Source organism: Peromyscus leucopus, chromosome 1 (genome assembly GCF_004664715.2).
Source record: "Peromyscus leucopus breed LL Stock chromosome 1, UCI_PerLeu_2.1, whole genome shotgun sequence".
Lineage (NCBI taxonomy): Eukaryota > Metazoa > Chordata > Mammalia > Rodentia > Cricetidae > Peromyscus > Peromyscus leucopus.
This window is the reverse complement of record NC_051063.1, coordinates 5,732,256-5,741,529: the sequence shown is the minus strand read 5'-3', so window position 1 is coordinate 5,741,529 and position 9,274 is coordinate 5,732,256. Positions and strand designations below refer to the sequence as shown.

Genomic DNA, 9,274 nt, shown 5'->3' with positions numbered 1-9,274 from the left:
GGATGTGAACTCTGGTACTGATGATTTTGGCCCAGTGCTCTTAACCCCACGCCAGCTCTACAACTCCAGTATTGTTTTTAAATGTCTTAGTTAGGGTTTCTGTTCCTGTGAAGAGAAACCATGACTATGGCCACCCTTATAAAGGAAAACATTTAATTGCGTGGCTTACAGTTCAGAGGTTCAGTCTATTATCATTATGGTGGGACATTGGTGGCGTGCCAGCAGACATGGTGCTTGGAGACGTAGCAGAGAATTCTACATCTTGACCAGGCATCAGGAAGTGGTCTGAGACACTGGCATGGCCCGAGAGTATATGAGACCTCAAAAGCCCCATGGGAAGAGATCATCATGCTCCAGTGTTGAATGAAGTGAGTCTATTAACACTCTCAAGGCTCTACTAGGTGCTGGCCTCCTTTGTAATCATATGTCTAACCACTTCTGTTGCCTATTCTGTTTCAGACACAGGTCAGTGCATACTTGAATGTAGTTAAAAAGAAAGTTCAAGATGCCTGCTGAGAGAGAAGAAAATAGAATAATCCTCAGAGATGGAGTGGAATTCACAGGATGAAGAGGATGGCAGAGTCGGGGGGGGGGAATGGTTGTACAGTCCAAGTCAGTGGAGAAGACAGTCTCCTGAGATCTCTGAACACTGGATTATTACTCATATTTTCAATTTCTTCTTGAAATTTGACTTTTAACTGGTCAATTATGTGATGTTTAGTACACACACACACACACACACACACACACACACACACACAAAACACACACACACACACACACATGTATATATGGTACAAAATTAGTCTTACATGTTCCCAGAGCCAGCAACCTGTCCCAAGCTTAAATACATCCCTGAAAAGGAAAGCATTCATGTTTTACAGGGTCGCTGCTTCTCATTTTATTTATTTTTGCCTCCTGTCTTCTTTGAGACTCATTTTGCCTGTCACTTCTTTCTCTACCTTTACCAGTCTTTCATTGTTCTCATTAGCCTTCAGGGGGGCTTTTTGTGAATGAACTGTATCATGAAAGGCAGCTAACAGTCTTTTCATGATGCCATAGGATCTTTTGAGAATCATGCAGTATTTAGAAAAATGAAAAAAGAGAAAATAAATAAATGATAAAATGTAGGATTTTTCTCTTTATGATAAGCAATAGCAATAGGTGAAATTTATGATCTGCCCTATAGAATATCAAAATTTTCAGGGTTTCATGCTTAGAATATCATTATAAGGAGATGAGTGTGGATTCATTTCTCTCTCATATTAACGAGGCACCAGAGGCTCAGTGTTAATATGACTGGCCCAAGGCTGACCTGGTCAAATCTTTGCTCCCTGCTTACTTCTCTACTATAAGCTTTCTTAGCTATATTCTATATCTCTGTGTGGTTGACTCCAGCTAGCTTATACAGTGTTAATGTGTAAGAGAGAGTCCGCATCTTTTGTTTTCTGTCATGGTCTCCTTTTCTTTTTATATTATTATTTTTATTCAGTGTATACAATAGTGAGTTTCATTATGGTATCTTCATATATATATATATATATATATATATATATATATATATATATCACTGTTCTATGATCATATTCATCCCAACCTTTGTGGTCTTTTTAATGGAAATTGTTTTTTAGGATGGCAAACCTGTTTTATATGTCATAGCAAATATAGATCTATCTATCTATCTATCTATCTATCTATCTATCTATCTATCATTATTTATTTACTTATTTATTTGTGTGTGTAGGTGCACATGCATGGTGTGCATGTAGAAGTCTGAGGACAGCTTGTAGGAGTCTGTTCTCTCTTTCTACCATGTGGGTTCCCAGGATCAAACTCAGGTCTTCAGGTTTAATGGTAAGATTTTATCTTTCTGAGCCATCTCACCAGCCCTTGGAGAGATTTTTTTCTTGCCAGTATAATCATTTATTCATTTTCTGAGCATACCCTTCACTATATAGTCATAAACTTCTTTTTCTTTTAATATTTTTGTCCATGTTTTCTTTTTGTTTAAATTTACATTTTTTTATTTTTTGAGAATTTTGTATGTGAGTCATATTTATACCATTTCCACCCCTCCCTCTCCGCACTCCAAGTCCTCCTGTGTCCCCTTTCCACTCCCTCAAACTAAAAAATCATAGCCTCCATTTTTATATCATATGTAACATATATATTGCTACATATATGTGTATGTAACCTACTGAGTCTATTTAATGTTGCTCCTAAGTACTGTGTTTAGGTCTGATTGCACTTGGGTGGGGAATCCAGCAGAGGCATCATCCCTAGGGGAAACTGATTTTCCCTTGAAGCACCCACAGATTGCCTGTAATTCTTCATCTAGGGTTGAGATTTTATGGATGAATATTTCCCTGGCATGTCTAGAAGACACTGTCTTGAAATGGGCATGGGATGTATATTTAGAGTCATTTTTATGTATATTTAGACTCATCCTCAGCTACATATAACTGGAATAATTATAACAGGGGTTCTTTGGATACATGCTTTTATTGATTAGTTGGAGAAAATCTTTTCAGATAGGCAATTTTCTTAAATATTGCAAAGAATCCAACTACTTGTTGGGAGCATGATGGTCCATGTGGCCACAGATCTCCAGGAAAACCAGGAATGTTAAGCACACATGATAGTATTTCCAATGGAAGAGACATATAACCTGTTTTTCCAGAAGGCTGTGATTAACAGCCTGGTGATCTGTGTTACTGTTGAGCCAGGCCATATCAAGCTCCTACAACCAGGACTGGAGGTTGGCTAGTAATCTAAATGATCCCTCTATAGCCAGGGGCTCCCCCAGGCTCCCACAATCAGGACTTGAGATATCGAATAGTCTAAATGACCCTTGCTTGTGATAGGATCTGTCACTGGCCTAGAGCTTGCCAAAAAGGATGAGCTGTCTGATCAGGGAGCCTAGTGATTCTCTTGTCTCCACCTCCCTAGCATTGGGATTACAAACACATGCCAGTATGCCTTTTGTGTGTGTGTGTGTGTGTGTAGAATTTGGTGATCTTACTTAGAAGCACTTTACCAAAAGAGCTAAGCCCTACCCCAATTAGTATTTCTTAAATTTCTTACAAAACTGTGTACTCTCAGGAGCCAACACTCAGATACTCAGATGGAGAGATGAGCAGTCTCTCTCTCTCTCTCTCTCTCTCTCTCTCTCTCTCTCTCTCTCTCTCTCTCAAGAGAAATCTTGACCTTTCTACATTTCTATATTTTTTATAGAAATATATAATGTGTCTTATAATACAAAGGAAAAAAAATTGACTCATACTCCCCTTTAGTTCCCAAAAATAAGTTGATGTGGTTCTTAGATGAAAAGTTACATAACATTTGCTTTAAAGAGTTTGGAAAATACCACACAATACTGACCAATCACCATTCCATAGAGTATTATTTTCTCAGCACTGAACCTCCACAAAATGTCCCATTATAGAAAAGTAGTCCTCAATTACTGCCTGATTTGGATTACTGCTTGAAACTGCGTGATGCTTGGTTTGAACATTCCTAAGAAGGGAAAATGCGGCTGGCCATCTCCAATCAGAACATTGCTGTTTCAATGAACATTGTTCATCTCATAATGGATTCCACCCACCTCCATCCCAGCTGACTGCATACCTCCCAGGACTTTGAACATGACTAGGGGACAAAACACACTAGATTGTTAGCCCTGCTTTGGTCAGAACAATGGCCTTGACCTGTAAAGTAGATCAATGGCCTTGGTGACATCTGCCAAATGCAGGCATCTGGGCGCTCCAACTTCAGGGGCCTTGGCGATAATTTCTTTATAGGATGGTCTTTATTGGAAACTGTCTATTTTCTATGCCATGGCTCCATTCATACCTCATCCCAGTGAAGACCAGGACTGAGCACCTCTTCTGGAGCAGGTGCAATATGGGACCCAAAGCCTAAAGGGAGCCCAGGGTAGGCAGGGAGTGACAGAGCCCTGAAACTCAGCAGCAACAGCAGCATGAGACCAGGCCTCTGCCTCATTTCTTGCCCCTGCTTAGCCAGATGAGGCTCTTTTCTGCATCTTATGGTGTGACGTTGAAGGGAAAAGGAGAAGCAGCTTTAAATATGTGTGCTCTACAAGGAGGAGAGAACCACCGGCATTGTCTGAAAAAAAGTATGGTGTTTTTTTTAACTATATAATTTCAAGAGAATAACTTAAAAACTATGGGTTGAATTGGGGGGAAAATAGATTACATACGAAAATCAAAGGATAACTTTCTATGATGTTGAAAAGTTTCTGTGACCCAGGAAGTTTCTATTATTGGAAACAACAGCACCAGCAGCAACAACAAAATTGTCTCTTGGTACCATGCTGTGGCATAGAGGACCAGAACACAGGAAGAACAATAAGGCTACTTAACATAGATTCCATGGTCCTTCCTAATGCAATATGCACTGTAGAACTTTTTTTTTTTTTAACTCTCTTGTGGAGTCCAAACACATAAGAACCAACACAGGGTCTTAGTTCATGTTCCTGGAGCACCCTGCTCTTAGCTATCGAGACACCATCTCACTTGAGTAATCTTATCCTAAAGTGTATTTATGACACATATTACATACTTGGCTTGGAATAAGAGAAATCAAGAGGAGCCCCACAATGGGCAGTTGATGCGATGGTCTCATCTCTTCATCAGGGATACTGAGGGCTAGCCTAGCTCAGCAATGGTGATGGATTGGCTTGGGCGATGGGTAACAAGAGCTTCTTCAGGTTGCCCCAGCCTCTGTGACTGAAGTATATATTGAGCAATATCAAGTGGTATGGTCAAGAATACCTGTCCAAATAATGCAATGAATCAGGAAAAAATGAAAGATCTAAGTGTGGGGAATGAGAAAATAATTTTTCTTTGCTTCTTGGTATAGACTGAGGATTTTGTTTTAGTTTATGCCTCTCTATTAGCATTGTATCTCTTGGTGGTTAATTCTCTGTTGACTTGACTGACCACAGGTGCCTAGGGGAAATGCTACTTCTTGATGTGCCTGTGAGGGTGTTTCCAGATGAGATTAGAATTTCAATCAATGGATTAAGTAGATTTCTTTTTCAGATATAATGTTATGGAATTCAGTGTGTGTGTGTGTGTGTGTGTGTGTGTGTGTGTGTGTGTGTGTGTGTGTGATATGAGTAGAATAAGAACACTTTATGTTTTTGTTTTGTTTTTTCGTAAGTTTGCTTAAATTGGGGCATTTTATCTCACCATTGCAGCTCTTTGGACAGGAATTCACACTAGTGTATTCTCTGGCTCTCAGGCCTTTTGAGCTGGATTGAATGATGTTATGGGCTATCCTATGTCAGGGAATATTATTTTAAAGTGTGTTGCATTTTTTATTACTGCTTTTGTTAACAATTTAAAGATGTCTTGCATTCTTTTATGTTGCATTTGTTTAACTCTGTGAAACTGTGTCACTGTGCCTGTCTAAAACACCTGATGATCTAATAAAGAACTGAATGGCCAATAGCGAGGCAGGAGAAAGAATAGGTGGGGCTGACAGGCAGAGAGGATATGTAGAAGGAGAAATCTGGGAAGAGGGAAGAAGAGAGAGCAAGAGAGACACAAGATGACCTAGGGGCCAGCAACAGTAAGAAAGAAAGGTATACAGAAATAGAGAAAGGTAAAAGCCTAGAAGCAAAAGACAGATGAGTTAATTTAAATTATGGTAAGCTGGCAAGAAATAAGAAATAAGGCCAGGCATTTATAATTGAGAATAAAACTTCATGTGTGATTTATTTGGGAGCTGGGTGGTGGGCCCCCCAAAAAGTAAAAGAGCAAAACCAAACAACAATCCTAGGTCTCCAACTTGCAGACAACAGGCTATCAGATTCCTTAGTTTCTATAATTGCATATATTGGTGTCTTACAATACCTACTCCTTACTTTTATGGTTTATGGTTCAGTTTCTCTGGAAAACCCAGACAATATATTTTTTTTTAAAAAAAAACATAGCATTTTGTCTTACCCAACCATAAAATAGATTCAGAAAATATATATTCAACCCAAAATATCCCAGTAGAATCAAATAGCCATGGCAAATAAGTGGTGAATTCAGAGACTACTAGATTCACAAGATGCTAAGAAGTGATGGATTAATGTCTACCCCCAAATGAGACATCAATATCATCCTCTCTATGGCTCAGAAAACATGGAAGAAGAGTCAGAAGGAATGCAAGAGCCAGAAAGTAAGCAGAAGGGGTGTGAAATTAATGTGCAGAGAAGAAGAGACTATGGAGTGCTCTGCTCTGAATGGGACACCTACATCCCACCCCTCTCCCAAGAGTCAGAGATAAGTGTGGAAGATGTGTGGAAAGATTGTAAGAACTAAAGGTAGTGGATATCTAGCATTGAAACAGTGTTGGTCAAAATGATGGGGCCATTTCCCAAATGGATTCATAGCAATCATGACTGCATGCACAGGACCAAGCCAGTCCAAATCCCAGCATATATAAGGGAAGGGCTCATGAAGTCCCATACCTAAGTGAGGACTTATTGAAAAAGGATCATCACTTTTAAGAAGACCAGAGTCTAAAGTCTGTATTTATCTTGTCTTGGTATTTCTTAGCTTCCATTTTACATTCATTGACTTTATTGAAAACTAGCTTTTTAAATCCATGCTTCCATCTTTGCCAATTTAATATGTATGTGACCACAGATAAGTCTCTTAACTTCTTTGAGTCTTGGTCTTCTTATCAGTAAAATGTAAAAGTTAACAGTACTTAACTCTTGGGGGTTTTATGAGGATTAAATGAGTTCCTACATAGAGGATGCTCAGAATAGTGCCTGGTACACAGTAAATAGTAAGAAATTAACAGCCATTTTTATCTCACTAAGAGCTGCTAACTGTTGTCTTTGCCTGGAGTCTGGTGATTATATTGGTGAACACTGTCTTTTCCTCCTGTAGCCAGCTACCTAATAGTCACCAGGGTCTCCCTTCTGGAACAGTCTCTTGCTTTCCTCCCTTACTAGTCCACTTCAGGTTGACATCAGCACAGTTTGCTTCAACACTGGCTACTTTGAAATCTGTGTCTGAGCATTTACCTGTGCCCCTCTCCGAGTCACTCTATACCCTAGGCCCAAAGGAGCATTTTCAAACAGGACCACATTGAAAGAACATAAATGATCAGGGAACACAGTTTGCACCTACATCCTTTAACTTGTGTAATCTGTGAAAATAAGAATTTTGAATGTTTTATTCAACTGCACTGTTTAAAACATTTTAAATACCCCCATTCGTGCTCAACTCACTCTGGATAAAAGTCAGGACTTTAAATATGGTCTCTAGATCTATTTACCTCCCAGACTCTTTCTGACACTCTGCTGGCTGGTACATTGTGCCCAAACCGCAGTTTGCAGAGCCCTCCCCGTTCTAAGTGCCTCCTGTAGGCCTTTGCCCACATGCTCTCAGCTGCCATTGCTTTCTGCTTTGTCAAATGGCCAGCTCACCCAGCTGTGCAAACACTGCTTCTTTGGGGCCACGACGTTCTTTCTGAACTCTAAGACCTGGGTTTTGACCACTCTGTTGACACTCAGAGCTTTCCTCCTTCACAGCACATATGAGAACGGCAATTAAATATTTGCTGAATTGTTTCTTAACTGAGTTTAGCATTTGTCACCCTGCCAGACTCAAGGCAGGTGTGTCTTTCACGTTCACTATATGTTTTTGTTACACAATGCAAAATGTCTGTGATCTAAAAGTTTGCCAAATATTTGCTTAAAGAAACCTGAGACCATTAAGCCAAATGACAATTAGTAACAAAAACTGATAGATAATCTCACTGGAGAAATGTTAAAAGTTTTACAGTAATAAGCATGAAAAAATAAATATTTGAAGTGACTTGGCCTAGAACAAAGGTGATTTTAGCACAAAGTCTAGTTCAAGTGGCCCAAGCACTAGGTATGGTGTGGTCATCCACGTAGCATTTCCATTTCCTTACAATTAAGACAATCCTCTCTCTCTCTCTCTCTCTCTCTCTCTCTCTCTCTCTCTCTCTCTCTCTCTCTCTCTCTCTCCCTCTCTTGTTTTTTTGAGACAGGGTTTCTTTGTAGCTTAGGAGCCTGTCCTGGAACTAGCTCTATAGACCATGCTGGCCTTGAACTCACAGAGATCTGCCTGTGTCTGTCTCCCTAGTGCTATGATTAAAGGTGTGCACCACCACCACCCGGCCAATCCACACTCTTTTGTTTCATCTCTCTTCATGCTTCTATGCAAGTGTATGGGATTCTGATTTTTGCTTGACTTCCTGAAGGTGGGTATTCAGGAGTAATCCAAGCATCAAGATATCCGGTAAAACCCAGTTCCCTAAAGGATCTGGAGCAAAGCTACAAATGGAGACATTTATAGGACCTATCTACATAAAAGTTAAAAACTAACTGAAGAAACTTTTAAAAAAAGTCACACTCTACCCTCCTGTTTTGACAAACTGGCTTTGATACTGAGCTAAACAGTAGACTTTAGCTTAGAATTTGAGCTCTTCACCAGGACAGTGCAGGGCAGTGCAGTGAGAACTCACCTCTTCCCTTTCCTGCTTATGTTCAATAGACACATCATGCCTTTTAGCCTCCCCACTTAGAATGTCATTACAAGGGGCTTCCTGTGCAAATGTTGGAGACTCCAGATAGCATATCTGAGCACCACTGGCCATCATTGAGACCAGGGCCCCATACACATAGATAACTGCCAGTGGGTAGGGCTCAGGCAAGTCTTGGATTTGAGTTCAGTGCCATTTGAATAGAGAATTATAAAACAATAACAAAGACATCACAAAAAGAAACTATATCCCAATTCACATTATGAATACAAACACATACAAATTTCAGCAGCATATTCTCAAGCCAAACTTAGCAACCCAGAGAAAGGATTAAATGGGTGTGGAGACAAGGCTCCTCAGTTAAGAGCTCTAGTCCTCTGTTCTTTCAGAGGACTAGAGTTTGGTTCCCACCACCCAAATTGGGTGGCTCACAACCCTATCATTCCAGCTTCAGGGAAACTAAAAGCTTCTTCTGGTCTCCTCAGACACTCCCAAGCATGTCCACATACACATATATAGGCAAACACACACACACAGAACACACACACACACACACACACACACACACACACACACACACACGCGCGCGCGCGCGCTAAAATAAGATACTGGTATCATAGGATCTGATTTAAACTTTCAGTTGTATTAACTATATATAATCTCTGCAAGCTTGAATGAGAGTAACTGCACTGAAAACTAGCTAAAAATAATTTATATGCTTTCTTATTGCAGTTAT

At 39.9% G+C, this 9,274-nt stretch overlaps 1 protein-coding gene across 5 annotated transcripts in view; it reads left to right on the top strand.

The window, feature by feature from the left end:
* The window catches only part of LOC114703401 (oocyte-secreted protein 1-like), a 33,601-nt gene that overhangs the window by 1,065 nt on the left and 23,262 nt on the right, over nt 1–9,274 (top strand). For 2 of the 5 annotated variants that reach the window (XM_037204913.1, XM_037204907.1), the window contains exon 1: nt 1,831–1,854. The exons of 2 other annotated variants lie outside the window; for them this stretch is intronic. The gene's annotated coding sequence lies outside the window, so the exon portion shown is untranslated. Of the gene's footprint in view, nt 1–1,813; nt 1,855–9,274 lie in introns of those variants that run through there. One more of the 5 variants, XM_028884225.2, reaches the window with a different exon arrangement.